The following is a 6,000-nucleotide window of genomic DNA, read 5'->3' as shown; positions in this document are numbered from 1 at the left end:
CGTAAAGATACTTTGAGTAGGGGGCAAGTGGCAGCAAAACCTGAATGCTTGTACAGAGCCATGGCCATAGTCATGAAAAGATAAAATTGGAGGTAAAACTTTTTTATTTACTTACTTTCTCTTGCTTTTGCTCTCAACACACACAGGAAATAACAAGGAGTGCGTGAGACTTCAGCAAGGAGTAATGTCCAAACCACAGAACCAGTGGATAAGGGAGTCAGACAAATAGCCTGTTCCAGGTAGATGAGACTACCCAAGAGGAAAATGGAGATTTATACTACACAGATGAGAAATCTGGCATTGACTATAAATTTGGAGATATTAAATATTCTCCAGTTAATGACAGGGTCATTTGTGAGACGTGTTTCCAGCAGAAATGATCAGTGGTAAAACAGTTCTAAACTGCAGATAAAGGCCTCAATATGGTGAAGGCCACTAAACTATCCTGGGAAAAAAATGAACACAAGGGCAGAACAGATATGGAACACCAGAGAGAGCTGTCTGTCCTCTCCTGCACCGTCTGGAAAAAAAACACTCTGGTTGTGGGTGCAACCGTGTGAATGGAGCATTGCTGAGAAGCAGGGTTAGGTGGAGAAAAGCCATCATAGCACAGACGCATGTGGGTCATAGCATAAACGCATTCTGTGACCAGTAAGAAGAGGAAGGCAGATGTTGAGGCAACTAAAGACAGAGCTCTTGTTACCAGGATCACCCACTGCTTCTGCTGAAGGAGAGAGGGTGGGTAGATCGACGGGCAGTATCTATTCAATCCTCCTGGGAGGAAGGCCCTGAGAATCAGCCTTCAAGAGCCTGAGATGTAGCTGAAGTTAGAGATAGTCTCCCCTGCCCTGCTCCACAGAATGGTCCCATGATTGCTAAGCTGTAGACCAGTTGTTTCTGCAAGACAATGATAAAGGAGGCAGGTCTGCATAAACAGGCATCGTTCATCCTCCAGTCAGTGGCTGGGAGAAAACCATCAGGTAACCAAAGCCTCTGAGGGCAGTTAAACTGAATATTGAAAAGAATTACTACACAACATTATTATACCTGATAGTGTATAGGATAGCATGCACCACTTGCAGCAGTGACAGGCACTGGTTTTCTGAGATGGATGAGCCACTGGGCCGCGTGCCAATGCCGAAGGTCAGATGGAGAACATTAGGGCAAAGTTAGCCCGATACTACTCCTCCACATCTGACGTCTGTTGATTTCTGAAGAACATTGATTGACAAGCCCCAACCAGATGAAGAAACCTGCCCTTTTGTATAGACAGGCATCTGCCTTCCCTCACTCTGTAAAGCCCAGGAAGAGGCACGAGGAGATGTTGGGGGCCTCCTCAGTGAGTCATCAGCCTCGGTCTTTATGGGACAACCAAAGCTCCAGTCTTCTGCCTCAACTGTGAATAAAGCAGAGCAAATTCCAGCAGCCCTGGGCATTTGATGTCAGAGTCCCAGCATACTGCCAGGCAGAGCAAGACCAAGAAAAGAGTTTCTTTCCTCTGTTTTCTTTAGGTCCATTAACTCAACTTTGACTTTTTGAGCATCAGTAGTATCCCAGAGAGGTCCTGATGACACATGTAACTACACCAAGCAACTACACGATTTTTAAATTTTTTTTAGTACTACATTGGAAAATAAGGTACTGCCCTTAGAACAACACCCAATCTGCATGTCTATGAGGAAAAAAAATAATGTTTAATGCACAACAAAACTCTGTTAGAAATGTCTAGGCATCTAAAAAAGTGCTGAAGAACTCCAGGTGCTATAGAGATTAAGGCAGTTCATGGTTATTTGTAAAAGGGATAGTGCCAAAGAAACTACCCATGCTGCTGGGTAAAAGAACATCTGTGATCACAGCAATAGGCAGAGCAGTAGTCCCAACAGACTGTCCTCAGAAGATGGACACTCGGGCAAGCCAATAAGTATATCTGCCAGCCAGATTGGGATGCTCAGCTGATGTACATCAAATACTGTGACCACTGAGCAATCAGGCCAGAAAAATACCAGCCCTAAAACAGTCAGAATTGATTTGCTCCATTTTAAAGGTAGGAACTACATGACCATGTAAAATTGCTCCTTCTCTTTCCAAAAAAATAGACTGTGTGGAAGGCATTCAAGCAAGAAGTGAGATCATGAAATTCAAGGTACATTCCTCAGACAGTAGGTTGTAATGCACAGCAGCAAAATTCAAATGATTCAGTACCATGGGAATCTGAGCACAAGACCTCTTCCCCTGGGTACCTACAAAACAAGCAAAAGGCAAGAATGACAGTAAAGAGCCAGGAGCAAAAACTGCACAGACAAGAAGAGATGTCTACTTGGAAATGCTGTGCTCTTGCAGCAATCCTCCCAGGGACTAAACACCAGCTCAGCAAGAGACCGATGAGTAGGAAAATCAAGACCCCAGGGTAAGCTGACAGACAGGCTGTCAGCAGCTACAGACATCAGAACTCTGGGATAGACCAGTGGCTTGCAGCAATAAAGGGAGCCGAGGGTAAAGCCACTATAGGACAGTGCCTGTGTGGCAGAACAGCCATGAGGCACAAGGCAGCACTGTGATCTGCAGCGAGACATGGGCACTGGTGGGTACAATGGCTGGTACTCAGGGCAGCAGTGGAGGTAAAACTGAAGACAGATCAGCAGAAGGCAGCACACAGGAGAACAAGGAAGACAAAAAGATTTCAGGAATTCACTGATTTGACATAGTAGTGCTGGGGAAGTGAATGTCCCAGGAAGCCAGAGGAGCAGCAAGGTACTAGACAAAGAGGCTTGTAATGCCTCATCAGTAGTGATAACACAAACAAGACATGGAAAGCTGGACTGAAGGGGCACACGTGAAAGACAAAAAGGCTCTAAGTACTGCTGGGCAGTAGCAGTAAAAGTCAGAGCCCAGCTCAGGCTGTGCAGAGGTGACTCCGAGCTCAGCAATAGCTGCCAACATGGCGACAATAAACAGCTAAGAGGGGAGATTAATGACCTTCACAGGCCTTGGAGGACTATGTGTGGCTGCAGCGAGGGCTTGGAGGGGGCACCAGGAGCTGCATCTGCATTTGCTTGTCTTGAATGGCTGTGGCGTCTCAGGTTTTACAAGTGTGGAGTCCTTTCATGTTGTTGTCCAGCGCCCAGAACATGAAACACTTGAGGTGAAATCCTGCCTCCACTGAAGTTAATGGGAATTTTGCCTTGAGTCTGGTTTCTCTCTGCTCACACTCTCTGGTATAAGGAAAGACAGATCTCACCTCAAGGGAGAGGGAGGGGAGAAAAAGGAGCCAAAGAAAAGCATTAGTGCAACTTTGCTGGTGAGTGTGTGCCGAGGGCACAGGGCTGGTGTCCCTCACTGCTGGGGACTGAGGCAGGCCCAGGGCTTGCTGAGCTGAACAGAGATGGGGCTGAGAGGGCAGGAAAACCCTCAGCACAGAGGGAAGGAGATGAAGTGGGGAGCTGGGAGGAGAACAAAAGCGCAAACTGAATTAAAAGGTGCATCAAGGAGCAACAAAATAGCAAGGGGGGACCACATCCGTAGGGCAGGAGGGGAAGTAGAACAGGCCACCAAAAAACATGCCTTGGCAGCACCAGCAAACACACAGCAGAGTTGGGAAAAACCACAGGAACGGGTTCTCCCAGTGCTGCTGTCATAGTTTTGCTGATGTATTGGCAAGGCAAAACACAGTCCTGCTGTGCTGCTGGAGTGGGTAACTTCAGGGCTCAGAAAAATGAGTAACTGGAAAGTTATCGCTTCGTGGAAAGAAGGCAACAATGTTACTGTCAGATATTTGAGTGGGATACCTGAATCCTATGGGTTAATGAAAAATAAGTGGTAGAAGCAAGGAGATAGAAAGATCACACACAAAGAGTAGTTCAGTATCTGGAAGCTGCATGAGAATCCACCATACGAAAAGTAGCAGCTACATTTGTCTGAGAGGTCCCAATTTCTTTGACCCGAGCAAGTAGATTTCATTATATCTTTGGAAGAGACACTGTGGAAGACACAATGAAGGACCTTGTAGAAGAGGTCCTTTCCTTTAGATGAAAGCTACAATTGTGATACGTACAATTCCTAATTGTCCCAGTGCTAAAAGTGCTACAAAAAAGTCAGAGAGAAAGGAAATTCCCACAGTAGAGCTGCCAGTGACAGATGACAGCAGTGCTGAGGAAGGTAAAAAAAAGAGCCAGAGCAAGAGAAGTCTGTAGGCAGACCTATTTGGTGCTTTTCTTTTTTCCTTTGACTGGAATGTTTTCTTATGGGAAATGCTCACTTGACTATATCAACATTTCTCTTTTTCCTTTCCTTCAAGAACATGTCTGAAGTCAGTTTCCTCTTGTCTTGCCTAGAAACCTCTTGTCACTCTCTGGCCAAAATGGACATGAATTTCCCAGGAGGCTGCAACAACAGAGTTCAGTGCCTATACCCCACAGGACTGGGCAACTATGCCAGGGTCCCCATCCCACCACCCACAGCACCAACACTGAGGCAAGGGGCTGGGCTGGATCATCACAAGCTCTGGGCAGAGGTAGTGGGCGGGCACTGAGGAAGCAGAAATCTTTCAGTTTTCACTCTTCTCATTCATATGTAAAGTAATTTCTCGGAAAAAGACTGTGGTTTCCATGCTCTTTCCTTGTGGACATAAGGGCGACCATCCTCGGCACAGACGCAGCTCTCAGTGCCTCATTGCTGCTGGGCTATTGTGAGTCAAGCTGGTAGCCCAAACCCTGCCTGTCTCCTCACAGCCTCAGTTCATCCCTCTGCATCACCACAAAGAGTTGTTCCCAGCTCCTCAGGCTGTTGTGAGGCCTAATTACCGAGTGTTTTGAAGAACCTCATTCATTAGAGGAGCTTAAGCTATATAAGTGCATATTATCATCTAGGATACTTCAAGATGAAAGGCACTTAAGTGCTTGACAAACTGGGAAAGCAAATGTATACAGGAGTCATGTCATTCACCTCTGAAATGAAGCATATGGGCTGAGGCATAACAACTGTCCTGGGCAGCAGCATGAGGTGGGAGCAGTAAACCCCCAAGGTCTGGCTAAATGTCCCAAGGCAGCAGCAATCCCACTGCTGGGGGCTCCAGCTGGGGGCTGCCAGAGGGACCCCAGCTCTGGGGTTGGTGTCCCTGCAGGGAAAGTCTGAGCCGAAGAATGGGATGGCACCAGTCGGGCACTCCTGGACCACCAGGTCCCCGCCAGAGGCTCTCACATCTCAAAGGATACTGACAGTGAGTTTGCACCTAAGAGGTTCCCATTGTGGTTCTTTCCTTGGGAGTAGAGGAGGAGGGAGGAGCCAGGGATGGGAGAACATATGTGCCATGTGTCTGCACCAGAGCAGGTCACCTAGGAGGTGCAGTGCAAGTTCAGGGCAGGAAAGATTCATTGAGCTACCCTTTTTATGGCTATTTTGCATGCATAACTTTGAGCTGAAATAAATACCAGTGGATGATTTAAGTCCCTTCTAACAAGCCCTGTAGCCTTTCAGAGGTATTAGCAGTGTGCCTCCAATAAGGAGTGCTCTGTTTTTCCGTGATAAATCCGTGCTACACCATGCCTCCCACGTACACAAGTACTCGATTTCTGCAGCAAGTGGAGATAGCAATGAAGAGGCCTGGAAGGAAACCAGAAAATAGATTAACGAGAACTATAGACCATTTAAAACACATGCTGTAGTGACAGTGAAGCTTTTTAGAGAGTCTTCATGAGCTACATCCATGGGCTTGCTTCGCCCAAGCTAGGAGTCTTGAAAAGCATATATTCCATAGCAATTTTGCCAAGATCCTCAGCAGTATAGGATTAGTATGTATTACTAAATTTATTTTTTTTTTAGTTCAGGTTCTTAAATTGTGTATGATATCCTGATATCAAAGCACTAGCAAAAAGTATACTGAACTATATTTTGGAGACTCATTAGGGGAAAAAAAGGGTGAAGGAAGACTTCTTAAGTACTTTCTAAGTTGCTGAGCCCTAAAGTATGTGCAGAAGTACACAAAAGCCAAACCAAAAGGACCCC

This window comes from Chiroxiphia lanceolata, chromosome 1 (genome assembly GCF_009829145.1).
Source record: "Chiroxiphia lanceolata isolate bChiLan1 chromosome 1, bChiLan1.pri, whole genome shotgun sequence".
Lineage (NCBI taxonomy): Eukaryota > Metazoa > Chordata > Aves > Passeriformes > Pipridae > Chiroxiphia > Chiroxiphia lanceolata.
This window is presented reverse-complemented; position numbering follows the sequence as displayed.